Source organism: Callorhinchus milii, unplaced genomic scaffold, assembly GCF_018977255.1.
Source record: "Callorhinchus milii isolate IMCB2004 unplaced genomic scaffold, IMCB_Cmil_1.0 Scaffold1, whole genome shotgun sequence".
Taxonomy (NCBI): Eukaryota; Metazoa; Chordata; class Chondrichthyes; order Chimaeriformes; family Callorhinchidae; genus Callorhinchus; species Callorhinchus milii.
Genome location: NW_024704742.1, coordinates 6,939,103 through 6,965,970, shown reverse-complemented (window position 1 = coordinate 6,965,970; position 26,868 = coordinate 6,939,103).

Here is a 26,868-nt window from a genome sequence, read left to right as displayed (position 1 = left end):
TTAAACAAATGCATTTTTCTTGGCTTGAAAATATTTTTTTCTTGACAGTGGTGGCCAAAAAGATTGGTTTAAAAGGACTTTTGATCAGAAATGGTCTCTCTCTCCCGTAGCTAATACAGTTCTATGCTTTCTTTTGTGAGAACTTTTTCTAAATGCATTTCTATGAGCATAAAGAACATAGTATAGCTTGCAAATGTCAACTGTCATTGAAAGCTATGCCTTATGACCTAAGTTAGCAGCAGATAGTAAACTCTTGAGAAGTATAGAACTAAATGCACAATGCATGTACTTGTGTCCCTTTTCACGTATGTTTTTTTTATAGGATAGAAGTCTGTGCATATACATACCCCAGCAGGTAGCATAGCAGCCATAGACCTGAGTTTATTAGCGGGCTGTTGCAAATGAGGAATTTGCTCTCCTTGGTGGCCTTTTAAATCTCTCTGTATTAGAAGATAATAAACGAACAAATAATTGAGGTTATTCCCAGTCATCCAACAGTACAAATCACCAGTAGTGCTCCTTGAAGACCATTAATAGTCCTTTAACCTCCTCTTCATGTGTCCAGCTTTTTGAAAACTGTTTGCTTTCTTTCGCTTTTTAATAATAATCCTTGCATTTGTTATTGTGCCTTGTCACATGGTTGAAAAGTCTCACAATGCTTCAAAGAGTTTTACTGTAAAGTATTGTGACAAGCGCAGAAGTCAGCTTGCACACAAATTGACAAATTATATCTGGGTATCAGGAGAAACTCACTTTTTTTTTGAGTCATGCTACAGGATCTTTGAAACATCTATTTGAGCAAGCAGGTGAGACCTTGGTTTAATATCTCATTTGAAGGACAGCACTGTCCAGGAGTCTCAGCTTAGACTGTGGGCTCAAAGTCTTTAGTGATTCCTGTTTCATGTATTTGATTTTCTGCTTCCCTCTCCAGTCTTGTATACTGTCTCGATCCTGACATTAGTTAAGCTGCTTTTATTGCTTACAATCTCTCTTCCTTAGCTTGTGTTGTCCACAAAACAGTAGAAAGTCTGGATGGATGTTGATATATGCTCTGGTCTTTCATCTCTGGTATTCAGGCTTAAACATTCAGACAAGATTGATGGGATGAAATTTCCCTCTCCTGGCTATTAGGGTCTTTTGTGAAAAAAAGATGCAGCCATAAAACTTCCCCTACCAATTCAGCACAAATTACTATGCTTAATTAGAGGCCCTAACAGGTAGGGTGGTCCTAGCTGGGACAAGCAGCGAGAAAGCATTGCCAGATAGTGATATCAATGGCAAGCTAAGTAGTTTTAGCTGGTTGGACTCTAGCAGTTACCCCAACGCACAATCTCGGGGGTCCCCAAGCCTTAGCTCTTGTTAACCTACGTCTAATACTTTCCAGAATTAGGTAAGCAGAATGCATCCCACCAGGGAGAGAGTGCCCATTCCATTCCAACAATCTATCTCTGGGATTTCCATGTGTAGGTGGGAAGCATGGAAATATCAGCTTGGTTTGGATACTCTTATGCACGTTGATGAGTTTCTGCTTGTGTTATGATCCGGCTGATCCCTCCAAAAACCAGGATCTCCTGATCTCCTCAATGTAGGCATTGGAAAAGATTGGTATTGCAGTACTACAGTAAGTGTTTCTCTGGGTTGTGGGTGAAAACACATTGTTTATCAGTTATTTAATTGTTTCAGTTTTTTTTAATGAACCATACTCCAAGTGAAAAATATTTCATGGAAAATATAATGTAGAGAATATACAGGTATGGTCAAGAGGAATTAAGAGGGGTGGAGATTCATGTGGTGTATAAATGCCACGTGACTTGTTGGGCCGAATGGCCTGTTCACATGCTGTAATATTCTGTAAAATTCTATGTAAAATTCTATGTAATTCTATTGGCGTGATTCACTGTTGCTGAAGGTTGTGGTTAAGAACCCCTGAGTTTTGATATGTGTCTGTTTGGGTTGATTGTCACTCTGGCTTCCAACACTGAAATGATTAATGCCAAATTCTCAGGTTTAACAACCAGTTTTCACTTATCAAAAGTGTAAAAAGTTGCAGAATATAAAAAGATCCAACTCGCTGTCCAGATATCTATATGTGTTATATCCTATAACTGCTCCACTCATCAGATCAACTTTTACGATCTTCGTCCTCCCCTTCAAATACCTCTGTGGACTTTTATCACCCTTATCTCTGCCATCTCCTTTGACCCCTACTCCCCCAACCACTTCCCCAGCTCCGCCAACTCCTGTTCCCATCCACCCCACTCCACTATCAGCAAGTGAGCATTCAGACAAGACACTCCCATCCTCTGCAACTCTCTTCCCAAAGCTCTCTGCCTCAGCCCCTTCATTTTGGCTTTCAAAAACCATTTAAAAATCCATCTGTTTCACCCAAACCCTTCCTATCTTACTGTCAGCTTGGCCTCCCTCTCAGTTTTTGTGCAGTGCTTTGAAGCTTTCGCTCTATTTGAAAATTGCTATCCAGGTGCAAATTATAAGATATAGCACACATCTACTTTGGTCTCCTGTGGACCCAAACTAAATTCAAGTGTGGTGCGTCCAGTCCTGATTAGCCCTGAATGGTCATCTGATTACCCAGAAGTCGGCCATTTTTAAGCACAGGAAAAAGAGAGTGAGGCAGAGAGGCTTGGGAAGAGAGTTCCAGAGAGATGGAGCAAAGCATCTGAAAGTTACACCATTGGCAGGGGACACAGTTAATGTCCCTAACCACATGGCTTTGGAAGGTCACTAACATCCTCCAGCGGCGCACAGGCCGTGATGATAGCAGCAGACTCACGACCTGCACGTCAACCATTTTTTCACGTCTCACTTACAAGAACACAGTTGGCGAGTCATTGGACGAAGCTGACCACGTTATCTTGAAGTTTGCTTTGATACTCACTTCATGTTCATTCATTGTTCGATTTCCTTCCCCCTCCCCAGCACCAGCTTTGCCCCATTTTGAATCACTTGTAGGCTTTGGAAAAGATTGGTGCTTGAACCACTTTGTGCTTGAATTGTCTTTCAACCGTGAGTCTGGGACTCTATCCTGGTCAACAATCCTCCCGATTAATTGGCCATGGCTGATGGTGGAATGTAGCCAATGTAAAATGCCTGCCCCGCTTACCTAGAAAAACAGATATTGCAATTGTCTGTAGTTATTTGTGAAGCTCTTCGAGTTGTGTTGACAGGATAAAGCTCTATACAATCCAATTCCTCCTTCCCTCACTCCTGCCTGCCTGCCTGCCTGCCTGCGTACTTGGGTTTATTGGTCAGTAGGAGGCATGACTTGACCAAAGCCACTTCCCACGAGGTTTTTCCTGCAGAACATTTACGTGGAACAGCCTGGTAACCAAGCTCCGCTGAAACTCAAACCTCTCGGATGTCTGCTCCTGTGTGCAACCATTCGAGCCAGTGACCAAGGATCCATAATTTGACTGATCACCGAAGCAAGTTAATGTTTTTCTCAAGTCACATCTGCTTTATGTTTCTTTCATTCATAGAATGGCACGTGGAAGTTGTTTAAAATGAAAATTGAAACCAGCAGTGTAAACCTAAATACATGGCATCTTCAAAGTGCTCTTGTTCAAGACTCTGCAGCAATGCAGGTCGCTGCCACTTAAGACATTATACACTGTCATACTCAGACCATTAACCAGAATTAAGGCTGTTCAATGTAATGTGTTTCAATGTTGTACTCGTACTTCAATCTGTACTTGCAATCATATACCTTGATAATGAGGCTATGCTTCACCATTGAAGCGGAATTCAATTCACTGTGGCAAGGAGGTATGTGGGGCTGAAGGGCAAGAGTGTAAACCTATCCTTAACTCCCTGCCATAACATACATGTAATACATCACAGATCACGTGAGCATAAGGTAGTATCATATTGAAGTAATTCACGTGAGCATTTTTAGTCACTACGATTACGAGTAATTATAAATCTCCCACGTCATTTAAAAAATTGACAGATTTGGGAGGTATGCGTGTTAACTTTCATTTGATTGTTTGCCAAATATTGGAATGCATTTTTCTTGCTGAAAAAGAAACTCGATCCTTTTGTGTAGTAATGAATCTTAGGTTGGTAGAAAAACGAACTGTGGCTCAGAGAACCACAGCGATTGCGGTTGTGGTGAACATCATATTGATACAATTGTGTATTCTTTTGAGGCTATTTTACTTTGTATTCCGCTGTATAATGGATCTCCTGTTGTACTGTATCTCTGGTTCCTAAGCTAGGCTGATCTGTAGTATCCCAGGGCAATACTGCAGGGCACTGACAGACCAGCCAGCCTGGCTCATTGGCAGAATTTAGAGGAGCAAACCAGTTACTTCTGTTAACCCTGCTGGCCAACGTCCTAAAGGGTAGGGTGGTCCAAGCTAGGTAAGCAGCAGGAAGCTTGCCAGAAAGTACTCTGAGAAGCATGTTTTTGCTGTTTTCAGCTTGTTACTCTCCATCAGTACACCAATTCTAGGACCCCGAGGCTTGGCTCTTGCCAACATGTGACTAATACTCTCCTGATTTAGTTAAGCAAAAGGCGTCCTTCCAGGGAGAGCGTTCGCATTCCATTCGAGACACATGAATTTCCATGGCGAGGTGGTTTCCATATGTGGAACTTTGTCTGGTCTCGTCTTAACTATAGTGATTGGTTTCCACGTGTGTTGGACACCTGGTAACCCAAACAAAGAAAAACCCTGCACTGTACCTTATCTTGAGATGCTTGATGCTCACTAACACGGGGTTGACAAACTTGGCAAAATGTTTCATGCCTTGGCATTGGCCTCCGGGTCCTTGATGAACACAAGTTTGTTTTAAGTGAGAAGAAATGGCACTCATTTTACCTTTGAGCAAGAATCCGTGTGACAGGAATAACTGTTGCTGTTATTGGACAACAGCAGTCTGTCCAATAAGCATCCCCTCAACAACAATATTAATAATCCTTGCATTTGATATAGCGCCTTATCACGTCTTCGAGCCGTCTCAAATCATTTCACAGAATACACTGTTAAGCGAGTTGAAGGTATATTTTGTGAGCGAAACGTGTCAGCGGTGTACCACAAACAGTCGTGGATTGAAGAGACCAATTTATTATTTTATTTTTTTGAAGGAATTATTACCTCCGGAAAAGTGATCCTCCAATCGACTAATAACCGGGTTCCTCTTTACTGCTCGGTAAACAGAGGCGTGTGGAGTAAGGAAACTTGCCCAAGGTTTTGTCCTGCCGGGAATCAAACCCGGCTCTCTCGCTTGCTCTAACCACTGAGCTACAGGACTCCACGACATCAGCGTGGCTTCAGTCGAGCAGAAAAACTTGCGTCAGAGCTGCTCACCGCATGTTAGATTCTCAATCCACTACGAAGGGAAGTTCGGGGGGGGGCACTGGAAAGGTCAAAAGTACAGGATCAAATGCAGCCTGTATTGCAGATCAGTGCAGGTCTGAGCAAGGAACCGAACACAACACAACACGGCCTATCCTGTTAACATAACCATTTCATACCATTCTAACCCCCCACCCAGAGTTTAGGAACGTAGTGAAATAATTTGCGCCGTGAGGCTGGTTATGTCTGTTAAATTGGTAATCCAGTTGATCTCAGTGTTGGTTTGAACCACAGCAGGAGGAGAGGAGGCGGAGAGCGACGTGCTGCAGTTTTATTGCTTTGTAATTGTTCCCCAGTGAATCTGAGGAATGGTGCCCACATCTGCAAGGCTGTCTGCTGCTCCAGCTCGAACTCTGGTATGTTCCGCAGGGAGCCCCAGGAAAGGAGGGGGTGTGCTTCAACCGACGTTACAGCAATAATTTCTACTTGTACGGCAACGTTCACCCACGGGTGGAAAATGTCTCGACGCTTTACAAAAACGGGGTGGGAGCTCATGCTAGGCTGGAGGTGGAGGAGGGGAGGGGAGAGATTTGTGGGAGGTGGTCAAAGACGCAGTTGGAGAGAGAGGTTTTTAGCTGAGTTTTGAGCGAGGAAGCAAGTTGGTGGGAATTGGAACGGTGGGGAAAGCGGCTGAAACCTCACCTCGTAATTGGTGGGGTGGGGCCGGACAGGGGCACGAAGCAAACTAGAGTTGGCAGAATGGGGAGAGGGGTGGGCGGGGGAATAGGATCGCGGGAGATTGGAGAGGAGGCTGGTGGAGGGGAGAAAGGCCGTGGAGTTATTTGAAGATGAGAATGATGATCTTGAAGTTGTAGTGCTGAGAGATAGTTGCAAAAAATAATAATAATAATAATAATTTGGTCACTCAATCCACGACTGTTTGTGGGGACGCTGCTGTGCACAATTGGCTGCCGTGTTTCACCCACAAAATATACAGTCAATTCACTGGATAGTATATTCTGTGAAGCGCTTTGAGACGTCTTGAAGACGTGATAAGGCGCTATATCCAATGCAAGGATTATTATTAGAATAATTTAATAATATTTGTATTGTTAAAATTATAGTTTTCTTTACGTGTAACACATAAATGATTGAAAGAAACACTGCACATCTGAGCCCTTCTCGTGTGGCTGAAATCTGTCTCACTGCAATCTTCAGATTACATTGGAATTGTAAGGGTCTCAGTGGTGGAATGTAGTTTCCAGAGATAGCAGAGATAGGGTAATGACACTTTTACTTCCCAGCTCATGAGTTAAAGGGCTGAGTGAAGAGAATATGTTCCCTATGTGTCAAATCTCTGGTCTGTAACTCACTGACTTGGGATCCGTGTTAAGTGAAGCTTGTATCAGACTCCCGAACTGACAGAAGCAACAGTGCTCTTTTGAGTGATTTACTGCTTTCTTCGAGGGCGAAAAATAGCACGTTTTTTAACACCTTCAACACGGTGTCAGGGGATAATTATTAAGTTTCTTGGGTGTGAACGTCAACCCGCCTTCTGTTCCATGGTTGGGTCCGAAGCTGGTTTCAAAATATTCGGATAGGATTTTGGATTGTCACTTGGTGGACAAAATTCACGTCCCTGAACCTGGAACTGACGTTTAGCTCGGTCAGTTGGTAACACTCTCGCCTCTGAGTCAGAGGCTGTAGGTTTGAGCTCCACGTCAGGAATTTGAACTTGCACAGTTTTGACTTAACACTCTCCATGACGTGATAAGGCGCTATGCCAAATGGAAATGAAAGGATTAGTAGTAATTGCCTCTTCACGGGATACTTGTTGAAGAAAACTAGTAGTAAAACCGACACTTCAGAAACAACAATATTTTGGTCAAATTGACATCTCTTTAAGTCCTTTCAGGACAGTAAATGAAAGACAAATCTTTTTTTCAGTGATGCTGGTACCTGGCTAGAAGTCAGTGAGTTACAGACTTAAACTCTTAAAGCTTCAGACCCAATTGTTATGCTGAATTTCAGGGGCTGGGGGGAGGGATTGAGGGAGAGACATACCCAAAACCATTGAATAATTATCAACTGGAATTCCTATAGTTCTGAACAGATTTGTGATAATTATCACATCAAATCTGCTATGAAATGTTATATTTTTCAACCCTTTGTCTTTGTGTCAGTTGCCAGGGTTTCTTGCTGTGTCTGGGAATAGCTGGTTGGCCTCAGGTGCCTGTCAACAATAACAACTACAACAACAACTTGCACTTTTATTGCGCCCTCCGCGCAGGGTAGCATCTCAGAGCGCTCTCTTGTTGAGGAGAAACAGGTTTCACTTTCACTGTAAAGTGCGGAGTTACTATGACAACCCCAACTCCCGCTGTTCGGCACCATCTTTGTATAGCGCTCCGAGATGTTACGTGAAGAGCGTTACGAAAATGCAAGTTGTTGTTTAAAGTGGACGGACACTGTTGGACCACCTTAGCAATCCACTGATAAGGAAAGCAGAGCAGATCCAGCTGGCTATTTGATTTTCCGGGCTTGTGGGGTTGAGGGAGAGGCGAGAGACGGAATAATAAAGTTGCCGCAAGTTCCAGCTGCTGTGATTTAGCGTGTGTTATTGTACTGTAACAATTCAGCGTGTCGTTCACACATCGAACATGTCTTCACACCAGGTGTGTTAGCCTGATGCAATGGTAACACTCTTGCCTCTGAGTCAGAAGGTTGTGTGTTCGAGTCACACATCAGGACTTGGAATCACATAGTCTAAGCTGACACTCCAATACAGTGTTGGGGTGGGGTGGGGGGGGGGCATATTAAATATTGCATGTGTTTTTTTTTGGTCAGCCGGGTGTCTGACACATACGGAAACCCATCACCATGCATAAGAGTATCCAAACCAAGCTGAGATTTCCATGCATCCCACCTACACATGGAAATCCCAGAGATGGATTGTTGGAATGGAATACGCATTCTCTCTCTCTGGAGGGACACATCCTGATTACCTGATTCCGGAAAGCATTAGGGTTCAGTTTGGCAAAAGCCAATGCTTGAGGAGCCCAGAGTGTGTGTTGGGGTAACTGCGGGAGTGTAACCAGCTAAAACCGCATCGCTCGCCAGTGATATCACTGTCTGGCAAGCTTTCCCACTACGTGTCCAGCGAGGACCACCCTACCCGTACGATGCAATGAATGCTGGATCGAGGAGAATATTGAACTGTGTGAGGAGCATCCAGGAGTTTATTTGGGATTAAATTAGGTGGTTCACGTAGAGAAAAACACTAGTGCAGACTGGATGGGTCAAATGTCCTGTTGGTGTTCGTAACATTCCATCATTCTAATCTCCGCTCGTGAAATGTTGATTTTATTTGCATTTCTGTTTCGTTTCCACTTCTGCTGCCTCTCCAGCTGTTTGAACTTTGCTTTATCTTTGTGACATTCCTCCCCATTTTAAGGCATGTTTCCTGAGGTGTTGCTGCAGTTTTCTTGTCTTTTGATAATGTGTGAGCTACACGTTCTGCAGCTTGCTATCCACTTCATCCCGCTATCAGACTCTGTGATTGCTTTCCCTGACTGCTCTTTGTCTATCTGTCAGTCTGCGTCTCTCTCTGGCTCTCTTCTCTCCCTCTGCTGCAAAAATATAAATCAAGTAAAGTACTGGAAGAGACAAACACAAAATATTACAGAGACACGGCTTTCAAGCCAAACTTACACATTAATGATGGGTTGGAGGGGGAGGGGATAGGAAGTGGGAGAGAGAGAGACAGAGAAAGAGTGCAACATTAATTTTAAACTCAATGGTAAAGCCGATGCCTTTTTTAGTAAGTTTGCCACTGGATGGTGCTGACTTGATCAATGTTGTGAAAGAAACGTAAGGATGATTGTTATTATGGACAGCTAATAGCAGGGCACAGTGAGGGTGGGGGCAAAGTGCTATTAATTAAGAGATAACTGCAGGAAAAAATAGCTTCCAAATTAAGACTGAAATGAAGAAGTTTCCACAATTTTGTACAGTCTTCAACTGTAAAACAAAGTGATCTTACAGACTAACACTAGGTGCAATTTGGGACTTTTTCTCCTGTCTGACCGCAGTCTGAAAGCTGCTTCTAGTTTCTTTCAGCGTACATAGTGCGCACTACGTTGAATTAAGCATAAGGTTTTCATAAAGGTAAATTAAATTAAATCAGAAATAATACAACAAAATTGTTCACGGGATGATAGCACCCAATAAAAATTGCCAGCTTCAGAGAGCTTATTGGTTAACACAGAATTGCATGTGTTCTAAATGAAAAGCTGTAGTTCTCTCTTTCCATCAGTTTTATTTACTGCTCACTGTGGATTTCATGTTTCAAGCCACCGCAATTAATATACACTTGGCAAGCATGTTCCAATGCTTCAGATTAACCATTTTTTAAATTGTTATTAACCTGAAGAAACATTCAGAAATCGCCTGGCCTATTCCTGTCTCCTGAGCTCGATGAACGTTTGATTTTTGTTTTATTCGGTAATTCACTGTTGATTCGTGATTACCATTCAGGCAAGTGAATGTCCACTAATGAACGCAGAAAACCTCAAAGTGCCACCAATAGCAGAATAGCTATTCAGAATAAACTTTCTTTGGGTCATCCGGGTGTCTGACGCATGCGGAAACCCCACACCCGGTTTAAGAGTATCCAAACCAAGCTGACAGTCCCACATGTGTATAATAGACTCATTTCATATTGAATTCTTGAACCAGGAGAGCAAAATTATCTTCCTGCAATCCTGATTATTTTGATTCGATCCTGGTCACAAATGGAGTGGATCAGCACGCTGACCTCCTTCTCCACCCATGCCTCAACATTTTCCTGTGAGGCAATGTTTGTGGTTAAACGAAAGTCTGGATTCCTTTGGTGAGGTTGGGCTTCAGGTCTGAGCGATGACTGGAAAGAGATTGCCAAACCTCATGTGAGGCTTAAATCATTTTATTCTGGGACACATGCTTGGCCTGCTGTCAATATCATCACCCAATGAGTTACCGGGGCACAAAGTGATGGCAGCCAACAGTTTTCCTGTAGCCATGTGACAGTGATCTGCAAAAGCACCGCTAGATTTCAGCGCCTTGGGACATCCGCCCGACGTGAAAGGCGCTATACAGGATGGAGGCTGGAATGACACTTTACACTCGTGAAGAAACATAGCAAGGACTTACACAAGTTAAGCAATCTTTATAATTCGAAAATTAATTCTTATAATTCAAAGATAATTCCAAAAGAGTATGGAGTTTCTATCGATGTCCTGACCAACTATCCTCCAGATAAATAGATATGATGCATACATGAGGGAGAAGGGGTTATATGGCCGAATAGCCTGTTTCCTGTCACATCATTGTACGTAGATAAATTCTACTTGCCCAGCAGTGATCTGTAGGGAAAAGAGAGGGCTTACAACGGCTTCAATTTTCCAGTCGTTTGATTTCAATTTTGCCCGTGAAATACTCCCAACACGCGATAGAAATGTTTTCCTTCATGGTTTCCTTGTTAAAGTCTTGCGAATAAAACATGTCTAAATAATCAACATTTGAATTTAAGCAAAAGGCACCTGATCCTGACACTGTGCCCTATCCAACATGATTCCAGTTCTATAACAGACACCAGAACAGGTTTAAACAGACCCACAGCTCCCATTCATCCCTTGTGATTTGTCATGTTGAACCTGGTCATTCATAACCAGGCAGCATCCTCCTCGGTCAGATTGGTTCTTGCTGAACCATTCTCCTGCAATGGTTAGAATACTTGCCTCGTAAGCGAGAGGACCTGGGTTCGATTCCTGGGCAGGGCGAAATGTTGAACAAGTTTTCTTACTCCACGTGTCTCTGTTTACCTAGCAGTAATTAGGAACCCGGTTGTTAGTCGATTGGCAGGCAGATTGCTTTTCCGGGAGTAATAAAACCCTCCAAAAAAATAGTAATAATTTGGTCACTCAAACCATGCCTGTTTGTGGGACACTGCTGTGTGCAATTGGCTGCGGCTTTTCACCCACAAAATATACAGTTATACAGTCAATTCAATTTGCATTTGATATAGCGCCTTATCACGTCTTCGAGACGTCTCAAAGCACTTCACAAAATATACTGTAAAGTGAATTGACTGTATATTTTGTGGTTTTGAGTTTAAAGGAAGAGGGGAAGAACTATATTATTTGATATAATATAACATTAAAAAACAGAGCATCTTTCAACTCATAGCATTAACTAAAGCCTCCATTAGTTTTCAAGAATGAAATTATTTGTTATTTTAATATTTGGTCACTCAATCCACGACTGTCTGTCGGACGCTGCTGTGCACAATTGGCTGCTGTGTTTTGCCCACAAAATATACAGTCAATTGACTTTACAGTATATTCTGTGAAGCGCTTTGAGACGTCGCGAAGACGTGATAAGGCGCTATATCAAATACAAGGATTATTATTATTATTCTCGAGCCCAGGCATCATTTCTTCTGCAGACCCGGTCCAGTTTGTCCATGAGCGTTAACACCTTTTTGTCACTTGGATTCGATATGTTCTGATGCAACATTTTTTACACGGTTAATAGTGAACAGTTTTCATGCTGGTATCTACTTCAAGGCCTTTTGAACTTGGAGTACTTAGCATAACTAAAGGTTGCACTACTTGTAACTGAGAAGCAAGGAGCTGAGAATCCAGTGTTCCCTTGTCTCCATTTGTCTCTGAGGTAATGGATATTTCCGATGCAGTAGTCAGTGACCAGGAATTTCAGAATCCCGAGCTAAAAGGAGCCTTTGGTTTGTGACTCATTGCATATAATCAAAGGTGAAGCATTTGGAATGTAAGAATTGTCTAGTTAGATTGGTTTACAGACGATTCACCATTCCACTGAGATCTGTGGGTTTGGTATTCATTGTTTAGTTGGTTTAGCGATCCCTCTGCGTTAAAGTCCTGCAGCTAAAGAATTTATCTTACATAGTCGACGTGATATTATTTATTTGAATTTCGGTATTGGTGCTCGCAATGATTTGAGCTTGAGGGAAAAGGGGAAGAACTCTATTATTTGTATAAGGCTCTGGTTGCTGACTTACCATTAAGTCTTTCCATTTTCTGGGGAAAAATCCATCTAGCAGTTTAAGGTATTATAATACTAATAGTAATCCTTACAGTTGATATAGCATCTTATCACGTCTTTGAGATGTCTCAAAGCGCTTCACAGAATATACGGTTAAGTGAATTGCCTGTATATTTTGTGGGCGAAACGCGACAGCCAATTGCACACAGTAGTGTCCCACAAACAGTCGTGGATCGAGTGACCAGATTATTATTGAAGGTATTATTATGAGGTTGATGCAAATCTCCTACAAATTGTAACCAGAGGTAGTCTGGACGTCCTTCATTTTGGATGATGAAGACTTACTTCATCTTTACTTTTGGAAAGATGCATAGAAAGCAATGGCTGCCATTCGCTACTCCGCCAGCAGGAATAAGAGGTTCTCTGAAGTGATTTTCTTTACACTTGTAGAGCTGAGCGCTGTAAGCCGCCTTCGCCAAATGCCAAGATAAGATCTGAGCCTGTCACAGTATGACACTGATCGATGCGTAGGCCAACAAAGGTTTTCATGTTAAAATTAAGTCGCCAGACTGTCACTCGCGTTTCAGTGATCGGAAACAGAACAAATCTCATCAGTGCTTTACAACCATTGAAACTCTCACTTGCCGTTGTCTGTTGGCTGCTTCATGTCACTGTGCGCCTGTGTTTGAACAGAAGTTCCAGCTTCCCTAATTTACAACAGTGCCAAAGGCATCAAAACACAGCTTCTCGGTTGGTATCCTCCTGATAGTAGAGGTGATAATGCGCTGAGTGGAACACTCACTTCCTTCGGGAGTCAAATAAAAACCTAAGAGATAATGCTTGAGCACACAGCCTTCCGAGCCTGGTTCGACAATGCTTCTAGCTGATCCAGAGTGATCCAGACTGACGCACAATGAACGGTCATGTGGGTGAGGTACAGGAGGGAGGAAGATACCGTATCAATCTTGCCATGTCGCCTTGTACACGTGTTAATCCAGCTCCCTTGCGCTGTCAGGCTTGGTGTCTTGTCTAAGCCATTTCCCTCCATGATCTCCTCAGCTCTCTCTATTCAAACAAAAGTATTGCATTAGACAACAAAAGGGAATGAAACAAAAGTTAAAGAATGTTAGGTTTGGGTTTTGTGGTCTGTCATACGATGTACATTACAAAGAATTATCTTTCCATTACTTGCTGCTCATGGAATTTTCCGTGACATGCAACTAGCGATAATACAGTACATTCAGCAATTGGGTGCTTGATCAGAGGCATTTGTGCGGAGGCTCCATTGTAATGTATAGATGCTAACGAACAATTAAGGTTGAGAAAGAGAGCAACAATCTGCCACTTAACAACAACAACTTGCATTTTTATAGCACCCTTCACGCCGGGTAGGGTCACGGAGCGCTTAACCTGTACTGTGGAGATAGGGCAGTCGTAATGTTTGGCTTCGCATGGATCAGAGTGGAAATAATATTCTATTTAGGTAAATGGACAAGTTTGCTGTGAGAATGAAAGTCGCCGTGGACAATAGATCGTAAGACCTTCACGGAGCGGGGAATCCCGGTGCTGTTTAAGTGTCACTGCGTGACAGCTGTCTTGTTCCGAGCTACTTCAGGGTGTGTTTGTGTGTTCTGCTCTTGCCAAGTTCTGTTCACTGCTCTTTGCCAAGTGTACAGGCCAGGAAGTGCAGGCTGGGGCGTGCTCTGACCGGAAGGTCATGTGTGTCAAACAAATGCAAGCAGATTTTAAACTAAGCTATGTTACAAATACTACAGGTAATGGTAACTAATGATAAATCAATAAATAACAATCCTTGCATTTAATATATCGCCTTATCACGACTTCTAGAGGTCTCAAAGCGCTTCACAGAATGTTTTGAGAGTGAAACGGGGCAGCCAATTGTGGATTATTGTTATTATTATTATTATTATTATTTTTTTGAAGGGCTCATTACCCCAGATCTGCCTATCGGCTAACAACCGGGTTCATACTTACTGCTCGGTAAGCAGACGTGTGGAGTAAGGAAACTTGTCCAATGTTTTGCCCTGCCCGGGAATCGAACCCAGGTCCTCTCGCTTGTGAGGCGAGTGCTTTAACCACTGAGCTACAAGACTCCAACTACGGGGAGGGGGTTATAGTCTGCTTTGTGGGCTATGTGTAATCAGTCTTTCAATAAGCACATTCAATGGGATTTCCTCATGCTAAACAGAGCAGAACAACCCCACTGTCTGCTTTATCTTTCATATTATTTGTTTAGAAGAAATTTCTAATGGCTGTGACATGGTGAATGAAGTGTGATTTCTTGATAAGAAATCCCATGAAACAATATGGGATTGTTTACAATAAATCAGTTCCCACAAGTCAAAGTGACTTCTATCAGTGATCCTTATTAAGGAATGCCAAGAAGAAATAGCAGAAATGTGGACACATCTGTTCAGAAACTGCATTGCAGCTCCTGACTCAAAAAAATAATTATCACTTCAAGTAAGTATGAAATGGAGAGAGGGGTGAGGCGGAGTGTGACGAACAATATTCAAAAGCAAAGAAGATGCTCTTCACTGGAAGAAAAAGCCTCCAGTTAAAAATTACTCGTTCGAATTTCGCAGAGGCAGGAATGTTTCATTGTAATAGCACAGCCACTGAGAGGTGCCATTAGTTGAGATTCACTCAACGTGCACGGAGCAATTGTGATGGCAGTGATTTCAGAACCAGCACTGAGTGACTGAATACAGGTTTCCAAACGGAGAGATCTGTCGTGCAAAACAAAAACAGGAGAAAAAAAAACTGACAAAAGAGCTTTAAAGTAATTTTGTATTGACACAGTGAAAACTCCTGCAATTTATGTCACGATTGCTCAGTTAATTTACTCCACGATTGATTTAAAGTGCTTTTCAAACAATTCTGATGAATGACGAGAAAGTTATTTAACGGGGCTCTTGCTTTAAATGAGATGAATGTCTGCGGCCCCATCTGATTGTTGTGTGTGGACATGGGGGGTGGGGGAGAAGAAGGAGATACGACTCCAGCTGCACAATGTCCTGAACCATAGGCCTCTCTCTCCCTGCTGCAGTGTCGTTGTCCATCAAGGGTGATCCCAGTGAATTAACGGCTCCCCAGGCAGCACAGCTATTTACTTGGAAACAAATAACTGGAAGGCTTCACCACCCCCATAACGGATCAGTCAAGAGTCTCTGTCTACATTTTCCCCACACCGAATTACTTTCAGTTTAGTTTGTCTTGGATTTTTCCATCTTTCTTTCATGGTAGGACATTGCACGAAGATATTGCCTTTATCATATAACGGCTAGGATTTCCTTGTTTCAGTTATCTGTTTCGAGCTAATTCCTCCTTCCCTTCGATTTCTCCCCCTTTTCTCTCCTTCCCTCTCTTCCTTTTTCCCTCCCCCCCCTATTCCTACACTTTCCGCACACCTCTTTCCACGCCTTTCCCTACTCCTCCCGCTTCACCACAAACAAGCCAAAAATATGAGCGTGTCAACGTTTTGTCTCAAAAAATATTTGATGCATTCGAGGTTATCCAGTCACTTGTGTTTTTTTTTATTTGAAATGAAATTCTGAACAAATAATGTCTGAATGAAATGTCGATAGCCATTTTATCATCACAACTGGTATTGACAGGAAGTATGCAGTGTGTACTCTGAAGCATGGTGAACATCCCTCAGCCTTCCTCACAGTTATGATGATCTGCCAGGGTTTGGTTTACTGCTGTGAGTAGGAATTTTTTTTTGTCAGCCGGGTGTCTGACACATGCGGAAACCCACTAACGTGTTTAAGAGTATCCAACCCAGGCTGAGATTTCCATGCATCCCATCTACACATGGGAATCTCAGAGACAAATTGTTGGAATTTAATGTGCACTCTCTCTCTCCCTGGAGGGACGTATCCTGCTTACCTAATTCCTGAAAGCATTAGATGCAGGTTGGCAAGAGCCAAAGCTTGAAGACCCTAAAGTGTGCGTTGGGGTAACTGCTAGAGTCTAACCAGCTAAAACCGCATAGCTTGCATTGATATTGTTGTCTGGCAAGCTTTCCCGCTGATTGCCCAGCTAGGACCAGCCTACCCGTTAGGGCTTTGGCTTGCAGGTTTATTAACAGGAGCCGAGTGGGATGATTCCCTGCCCCCAGTGACTGATCTGCCCTTCCAGGTCCTGCCGATGAGCCAGGCTGGGCTGTGCTGTCATCAGCAGTGCCCTGGGATACTGTGGACCCACATGGCTCAGGAACCGGATCACCGAGACTGCAACAGAGGGCTGGCCCGATTCCAACACTCCTTTGCCAGGCAAGAGCCAGTTCAGCTCCCCGGAGACCTCGCTTACCTTGCCCCCCTCCCCAACCCCCCAAGGAGTTTTGACAAAGTGGTAAGGTGCAATATCAAGTTAAGTAATTACTGATAATAATAATTATTCTTGCATTTGATATTGTGCCTTATCACTTCATCAAAACGTCTCAAAACACTTCACAGGATTTTTAATAACAAGAATAATCCAACTGGCAACAGAGAACTGTAAGTAGAGAATATATTGGAGGAATACAGGACAAAGAAAGGAATAGAAAAGTAAAAGAGTGGAATAGGAGAAGTGGACCTTGTGTGACGTATAAACACTGACATGGAATAGTTGGACTGATTGGCTGTTTTCCATAACAAATCATTCTAAGCAATTCCATGTAATTTTCAACAGTACAGGTGATGGGTTAACTTGTGAATTCACCACAGTTCATTGCTGGCCACAGCCTATCATACCTCTAATGAGCTTTTAACAGAATGAACCACATGAATTGAATTCCACTTGTATTTCTGCACGGGTCTGTAATAAACAGTCATATTGTTCTTTCATAAACTGTCAGAAAAATAGATATTAAGCATGTGGGTCTCTGGTCTCAAAATCAACTAAACGCTTATAATGCCAGTTGTGTGGCAGTAGGTTGTGGGGTTTCTGTTAAAAATCTATGTTTGATAGCCTCACCGTTATTGTAAAATCAAGTTGTTAAAGCGAACAGGAATTAAGTTGAAAGTGTCAGGTGACTGTATAAGTGGTAGGCACCTTAATTCTGCTCTCTTGAGGAACAAACTTGCTGAACACTTGCAGTTTTTATAGTGCCAGTTTGCCAAAGAGCCATCATAATAGAAATCAAAACATTTTTTGTTGAAGCGTATTGTTGGCAAAGTTTATGTGATTCCGAAGGTCCAGGATACTACCACAGTACTTTATTTTCAAAGTTGAAAGGAAATGAATTTCCTGGATTAATTTGTTAGCATTGTGTAGTAATTAAGCAACCTTTAACCTGCACAATTTTGCTAGACACTGTAAATAGAGAATGCCTAGTCACGGTTTATAAAATCTATTTGTATTACCTGAGACATTGGTGTGTACAAATTGGCTGTCTGTTTGCCTACAAATACACCGTCATTACACTTCACAGTACAATCCTGTGAAGTGCTTTGAGATTTCTCAATGACTTGATATGGCACTAATATCAAATCCAAGCATTATTATTATCGGTGGCTCAAAACTCGTGGGTGACATGCCTTTTGATTTGGCATCTTTTACCTCTTTGAATCAATTTCCAATGTTTCCATAAGTTTGTTTGTTTGTGTCTACGGCGACCAAAACTGGACACAGAAACAGGATCTCAGCAGAGCTTCATAAAATCTTATTGGTTCCTAGGGCTGGAACTGCACCCATGTGCCTGCTGTATAATGTGACTGTGCTTTTATTGTTTGATCAACGAGCAATTCTCATTTATTTCCCTGATTTCTGTACTTTAACATGTAAGGATAGTCTCTCTTGTGTATCTGAGCATTTGTCAGACATCTGTAGATCTCGCTGAATGATAGAGTTCTCTTTGGCGAATTTGCGCTTCTCAGTTCAGGTTTTGAGTAACCTGCAGACTTAGACATTGTAATTCCAAATTCACAGACGTGATGAATCCATGCAGTCGACCTGTCTTCTGGTACGAATATCTGAGTTTGAAACAGAACTACAAAACGAGTCACTTTCTCCAGCCAGAAAATACCAAAAAGAAAACAAAGTGTGCTTTATTTATAGACTGATCTGCCTCCATCTTCCAGAAGATATGATTTGGCCTGAGTGAACAAGATTTCCTGAGTTTATTACGATGTGTCAATATCTTCCAGCCAACTGATCTTTGGTGAGGAATGAGCTTTCAATTGGCTTACATCCCTAGCAGAACTGCGACAACTTTATAATGGTCTTCATAGCAATCAGTTGTTCTTTAAAGATTAAGAATCCTGGCTGAGCGACGGAAGAATTAATCACCTAGCAATGATATTGTATGGGCTTGGGAGAAATCTGGCACCAGTGCATCAAGCCTGTCAGCAAGCAATAAATATTTGTGGTCTACGCTTAAGGAATCATAATACCTCAAATTGTAGCATGAAACAAATGCATAGCTGAGAGGGAAGACACACATAAAGATCCTGCTTTATGGAGAAAATGCCTCACTGTATCATAGTGTTCACATTACAATTCCCATCTACTGCCCACAGCAGTTGCTGAATAGGTTATACTGTTAACTGTTCAGTTACAGTGTTTTTAAAGTAAGAAATAGTGCAACTAAATATAAGTGCAAATTATTGTGTTGCAGTAACTAAATACACCGATGTGAGTATAGCTTTACACATGACGTGACAGATTGGCAGCTTTTGTGATTTGTGTCACAGTGCGTCTAAATCTAGGTTAAGGAGACATTCCTATCCACAGCAGAGTCAAGAGTTGAGGCCTTATGATTTAATGGTGGAATTCCATGTACAGGAAGGTGATACTCTTTGGCTATACTACCAGTAATAATAATAATGATAATCCTTGCATTTAATGTAGCACACTTCACATTGTGTGGACACCTCACAACATTTCACGGGATTTACTGTGAAGCATAAAGTATCTTGTGAATTTTCTCGGCAGTCATTCCAACGATGTCGCACAAATAGCCACAAAGTGAATAATAATAATCCTTGCATTTGATATAGCGCCTTATCACGTCTTCAAGACATCTCAAAGCGCTTCACAGAATATACTGTAAAGTGAAGTGACTGTTTATTTTGTGAGCGAAACGCGGCAGCCAGTAAGGCACAGCAATATCTCACAAACAGTCGTGGGTTGAGTGACCAAATTACTATTGTAATTATTATTTTTTTTTTGGAAGGTTGATGACCCCCGGAGAAGTGATCCAATTTTATCTGGGGGATTGTTGGCCAGGACACTGAGAGAAACTCCCTTCTCTTTTTGAATGGTTCCATGGGGATTTTAAACGTCCAGTCAGGCAAGACTTTCCTCAACGCTGCATTGAAGTGTCAGTCTAAACTGTGAGTTCAAAGTTCCAACGCAGGGCTTGAACCGACAACTTTCTGACGAGAGCATCGCCAACTGAGCCAGGCCGTCAACCCTTAGAGCAGCACACACACCGCCCCTCATTTTTGTTGCATTTTTATAGATACTTATCATGTTGAAAGTCAAAGGGCTTCACAACTAGTGAGTGAAATGTAGTGACTGATTCTGTGGGCAAATGCAGTAGACCTTTGTATCTGCAAGGTCCCATAAGCAGCCTTGAAGTGAAAGACCAATAAAACATATAACATAGTAGTGTTTTACCCACAACCAAATTCCAACAGGACTCTTAAACAGTAGATGACTGGACATTATCACTTGAAGATACAAACTGTCATTTGGTAGAGTTGTCATTATTTAACGAGTCCTAACCAGACCAGGGGCAGCATAGAGGAGTCAGGGGATAATATTCTCATCTGATCTGTTGTGATGAAGGGTCTTGGACCCAAAACTTTCCTTTCTCCATAGATGTTGCCTAACCTGCTGAGTGTTCCCAGCCACTTCTCTTTTGGATTTTGTATTCTCACCTGGGTTTGCTTTGTGCCGATTACAATGCATTGCAAACCTTGGTTCGACTTTGAAATATCCTTTTGCGAGACGAGTGCACCTTATTCTCTGCTGTGTAGTAAACGTACCGACCTTGGCAATGCATAACAAGATCTCACATAGGGCCTGGATTTCCTATCTTTCAGATCATTGTGTCTTAAAATTTAAGGTCACACAGAAATGCGAACATTTGCTAAATTCAGTATAATTTGGAAGCTGGTGGCTGAGTTTGTATGGAGAGCCACCTTCCAATTTAAGATGAAAACATTTCTCACAATTCTGCAAGGCCTTAAATTTGAAGACAAAAGCATTTCACAGGCTAAGACTAGGCAGAATTTTAGAGCCAAGCTGCAAATTTACCACTGAATATGACATCCAGTTCACATTTGAGAACTTTATGGATGGAGACTGAAAAGACTGACTGACGAGGGCTCAAAGCAGGGCACACAAAGCAAAATCATAACAAGGAGAACATGTCTTAGCAGATCATCAATGTCAGATTAAAGTCAGAAGTGACTGAGAATACAGCAGATGTTTGCTGGAACTAATTCAACTGCAGTATATCTGATGAAGTGCTTCCAAGGGACCTGAGATCTCACCAATGGTTTCCAAACCATTCTAAATTCCAGAGAGTTATTGGGCACAAAGAGTAAGCGGATTTAGTTCCACAGTTAATGAACACAGCGCCGATGTTACAAATTTGTGTTGTTTTGTAACTAAGGCTCTGATTTATAAGATTGAATGTCTGGTTAAACAGTAAATTAAAACTATGTACTGTAGTTCGTACTCTACTGAATGCAGAGGTTTTAATGGGTATTTTGACTCGTACGTCTGGCCCTTCCAGAGCTGTTGCGCAAACTTAATAACCTCTAATTTTGTGATTTTTTTATTACCAAAAAAAAACATAAATTGTCTGGAGCATGCAGAATGTGTTTTCAATAAATACTGGCTGAGGAATAGTAATACATCGTAACCCCCCTGTGGCATTATTTTTTGCATTTAGAGTTCTGTGCTATTAGTGAGCCAGGCCTCACTTTTTACGTTCATTTCTTTTGTTAATTGAGCTCACTGGATAAAATTTGTATAAACGAGGTGATAATGAACTTGCATCTGAAGTGTCCAAGGCATCTGGGCCATGAGAGTTCGTAGATGGCTCCCATGCTGATTAAATGCCCAGAGACGCTTAATGGAACCTGCAGGCGTCATTGTATGAGTCGAGAACCAATAGTTATTGCGATTAGACCCAGCTTTTGTGCGAATGTGTAAATTCATTGATATGAAAAAAGCCTTCTTTCTATATATAATGCCAACACCACTGGCTGGCTGCTGGTTAAACAGTGAACGTGTTTAGAAACTTAAATTAGTTTGGGAATAGTAAAATAATAATAATCATCTTTGCATTTGATGTAGCTAGCGGCTTATCACATCTCATCGCCTCAAAGTGATTCACAGGATTAACTGTAAAAATGCAGTGACTGTGTATTTGTAAGTGCTGTCTAAAGCAATGAGCAAACTAATAAACTTCTGCTATTCATTCCATTCTGGCAATGTCACAGCATTTAACATTAAGTCAATATTTCATGTACATGACTCTTATTTTTATTTTGTTCCATGCCTCTTGCTCGATCTCTTTCTTTCACTTGCTCTCACTTCTCTCCCACCTTGGTGTCCCCCTTCCAATCCAAATAATAATTTTACAGTAGTACAATCCTTACATTTGATTCTCAAAGTGCTTCACAGGATATACTCTGAAGTGGATTGACTGTGGATTTTGTGGGCAAACCAATTTGCACACAACATTGTCTACAAACAGCCATGAACTGAATGATGAATTTTTATTTGGGGATTTGTTGACCAAGGCACCAGAGGCCAACTGAGCCCGTTGTGTTCTAACAAATCCAACTATTTTATTCTCAGCTCTCAAAACGCAATACAACCAAAAATGTTTAATCACTTTCCCCTGCGTCCTGCTTTATACTTCCTGATCCCCCATTGGTTTCCAGTCAATTGGTCATTTCTTCTTAAAGGGTATCCAACGAGCCAGGCTGATGTTTTCTTTTGAAAGTATATATTTATTTATAAATATAATATTTGGTACAACAGAAATCCCAAACGAACACAACATCTTCCATTACAATTTTTTTTTCTATCCTCCCAATACAAGAAACATTCCAAGTTGTTTACGGTACATTCTTTCACCGCGCATAAGCTGTGCACGCAATTTTTGGGACGCTCTCGTTAACACAGTCAGGAGTCGTCCCTGTGTGCACCACATCCATGTGCGGGCCCGCGCACACGCTGAAAAGGCGCACTTGCCGCTTTCGGAAGGCTCACCGATGTGCACCGTACATGCACGTTTACTGCACCCACATTTTCTGATTCTTTCTGAGACCTCATGATTCACCCACGAAAACACAGAGTCAATTCACTTTCGAGTATATCCTGTGAAGCGATTTGAGATGTCTGGAAGACGTATATATCAAATGCAAGGATTATATATTACATACAATATGATGTATTTTCTGGAAGTGATTGGTGAAACTCTGAGAGAAGAGCAAACAGTGGCTGTGTATGGTTTTCACATCTGATCTGCTTATGCGGATGAAACTAGCAGAATCCCCAAAGGTTCCCAGGAGCACAGTTGGGGTGTCGCAAACGGAAAATGCAAGTAAGGGTTAAGGGATGGTAAGGTAATAAACAACTGCTGAAATGTTTGCGACACAAGGGAAGCTAACCTGCAGTCAGTCCTTCACCACTTCAGTTATCTAACAGGAAGGCAAGGCTTCAATATTAATGAGCACTGGCAAAAGGCACTGGTCGAGACAGCGCTTGAAAGAAAGGATTAAGGAGGAGGGAGTTCTTTATTCAAGCTGCAACAAAATGTTATTTTTCAAGTCAACTGAAAAAGCCAAATGACTTCCTGCATAATTAATGATGCTATGTCCGGTGAAGTATTCACTCACTCACCCAGACGTACTGTGTTAAAGAATGCTCTAGAAAATGGGAGTTTGGTAGCGAGAATCTTTCAACTGGTTCAAAGGCTTAGAAGCTTTAGTTTCGTGCATTTTAGAAACCAAAGGGCTGAAAATTGGACTCTTCTTTCCTGCGGGGTGTTGGTGAGATATTGCCTCGGTGTTGCTCACTGCCCTGAAGATCTCATTTATGTTGAAACATAGTTTTTTTTTCAACAGAATTTTCTGAACTGTTACATTACAGATAAAAAGGTACTGTTTTTCTGTGTGCCTTTGAAAAGTCGCCACCGCTTAATTTCTGTCATGAATCATAGAATCAATGGGGGGGATAATTCCATCCTGGTCTGGATTTACTCTGTTTGTGGAGTACTTCAGAACAAAAGTCCGGAAGTTGGCAAATTGTTGCATTCAGCCTCAGCTTTGAAGCCGTTTTTCTATAGGTTCTTAAAGGAAACTTAGAGAAAAACAGTTGCACAATTAAGACTGTAAATAAGAATTTATCAAATTCTGTAAGCTCCGAAATGATAATGATAATCCTTGAATTTGATATAGAGCCTTATCACATCTGGGAGACGTCTCAAAGTGCTTCACAGAATATACTGTAAAGTGAATTGACTGTATATTTTGTGGGCAAAACATTACAACATTAACAGAAATACAACATGGGTCTATATGTATTCTATTAATAGAATAACTATAGACCCAGATGCAATTTCTATCCAGTAGAATTTCCAGCACAGAAAGAGGCCATTTTGCCTGTCATTCCTGAACAGGCTCTGGGAAAGAATGAAACAAGCAAGAATAGGGGAGCTGCAGTTTAGAATATGAGCTGTTTCCAAAGTTAATCACCTACTCTTCTCCATAGTCCCCCTGCAACCCTTTCCAGAGGCTCAGAAACAAGGCATTTGTCAACTCCGAGACACGCTTGGTTCGTGGAGGAGAGAAGGAGGAGTTTCGTAGCTCTATCCACAAAATAAATTAAACTGGTTTCACGAGCTACCACCTTTAATTTGCACCATGCATGTTTTTTTTTCTTTTGGATAGGCAGAAGAAGCAATAGAGAGTTTATAAAATAATACTTGTCTGCACATTTGAACATGTGAAATACTAATAAATGTAATTATAATGTAATAATAGGAAGTGTGATTAATGGGAATGGCTGGTCATCAAAGCCTATAAATTTCTGTTGTTGATTGGTACCATTATATGTATAAAAGAAAATCCTAATTTGAGTAATGGATGAACTCAACTTCCTCTTGCTGCTGAGTAGCAACTTTGCTTATTTGGACTTGCAATGGGATTTTTCCCTTGAAAGGTACACCTGTTGCTACACTTAAGGGTCCAGAGGAGTAATGGTGTCCTTGGTTTGTTGCCCTCGATTTTTTTAGTCAACAGATGGGTTTCCCTAATGAGTTAAACACGTTGCCTCATTTTGTACGTGGAGCAAGAGTGTCTGTGAACCTTTGCAGTAGGTATGTGCTGTTCATCAGATGCTGCATTCCCATTTATATCGGATGGTTGTCTTCCTCCAAAGCTGTGGAAAAACGTGCGCCAAAGTGGAAGTTGAGATTGATGTTGGAAGCTGATAAAATGAATGGGTTGTTGGAATATTTATTTACATGAGTTGTTTGTTGTAGCGGTGCCTCATGATTGATGCTTTCCTCCCAGGGAGGATAGGGCAGACCTCTCCCAAGTGCCACTAGTGGCAATAACAACAGCAGTAACAGACCTTGCCTGTGATGTAGCACATCATCACGTCATTGAAAGGTCTCAAAGCATTTAACAGGACTTTTACTGTAAAGTGTAGTGACTGTATTTGTAGGTGAAGTACACCGAGACATTAAGTTAAAGCGAGTGCTTTTCAGGAGAGACACACCCACTACTAGTCCCAGGAAGTTTAACAACTGCTGAGACAACAATAACAAAGGCAAATTGCATTTCTACATCACCTTCATATAGGAAAACATCTCGGAGTACTTCACAAGGATAAGGTTGAGAGTAAAGGGGGAGGGAGGGAGAAGGGGTGGTGACCATAAGCACGATCAGAGATCTTTTTAGGTTGGACTTGGGCAGGGCAAGCCTTACAACTTCTTGAAGCGTGATTGTAGAGCATAACCAGTTGCCCAGATTTGTCATGTTTCACACCGACTGGTTTATAGTAGTGTCCAATGGCACACCCAATCCAGCCCGCACACTTTGAGACATCCAGACAAAGTGATAAGGTGTTATCTCAAGTGCAAGGATTATTATTATTCTTTTGGACAGCAATGGGCTGTTTATAGGAAAGCACAATGCAGACAGATTGTTCTGTTGTTGGGTATCAAAAAAGCAAATGGTTCACAACTGGATTCCCCAAAAGTCTAGCTCACATTTGCTAATGGTGTTGGCAACCAGCAGTCCATGATTTCTTGTGGTGAACTCTCAATCTAATGGTGCTTCAAAGTAGGTATCCCATGTTTATTTAGTGACATACTGCCAGTTACCAACACGATTCCTTGTTAGTAACTGAGTCACTGTTTGTGAATCCCGTTTTGGACCACTACTTTTTTGAACCCATTGTGACCCTGTCTCCATTTAAGTGGATGACTGGAGCAAGATTGAACTAAATCAAGATGGACTGGTTAGAGAGAGAAAGAGAGAGAGAGAGAGAGAGAGAGGGGTGGTAGTGGGGGGAGGAAGGGAACAAATGAATTTGGATTGTTTATTGCAATGCCAAAAAGAAAAATTGCAACTGCTGAAAATCTGAAATAAAATCAGAAACTGGCCGGAAATGCACTAAGGCTGAATCAGCAGTCACGATCTTTCACTCTGTTTTACTCAAGGCAGTCACATCTGAATTGGTAACATTACATTTTCTTTTGGATATTTGATTTCATAGCTCACATATTTAAAAAAATATATTTTACAACTCGTATCTTTTATTCCTTCTGTATCTTAGATTTTGTTATTCATTCCATAGCTTGGATTTGTATTTCACTGTGTAGCTCATATTTTCATTCATTTTATTGCTCAAATTTTTATTTCATTTTATATCTTTTTTTAAAGTTTCATTTTTATAACTTTTTCTTTTTGTGCCAAGAGTTCTGCTGATGTATTATTATGGTAAATGATGCCCATCAGGATAATAATAATAATAATCTTTGCATTTAATATAGCGCCTTATCACATCTTCGAGACCTCTCAAAGCGCTTCACAGAATATATTATAAATTGAACTGGCTGTACATTTTGTGAGTGAAATACGGCAGCCAATTGTACACAGCAGTGTCCCACAAATAGTCGTGGATTAAGCGACCAAATTATTGTAATTTTTTTNGAAGGGATTATTACCCCCGGAAAAGCGATACGCCAATCGAGGTGCTCGCTAAGTGAAAGTCAAAAATGGGCGAAAAGACACAACATTTTAATCGACTGCAAATTTTTCCCAATTGACAGTAATTTGAAGCAGATCCCCTTTACCCAGCCAGGACACCTGTTCGCAGACTCAGGAGCTGTTGCTGTTCTCCTCTGCCTCCTTTCCATTTCAGATCTAATTAACAGTCTCATTTTATGTTACTGAATCATTGAGGGTAACAATTCCACTTGGATCTAGATTTACTCTTATTTATGTAA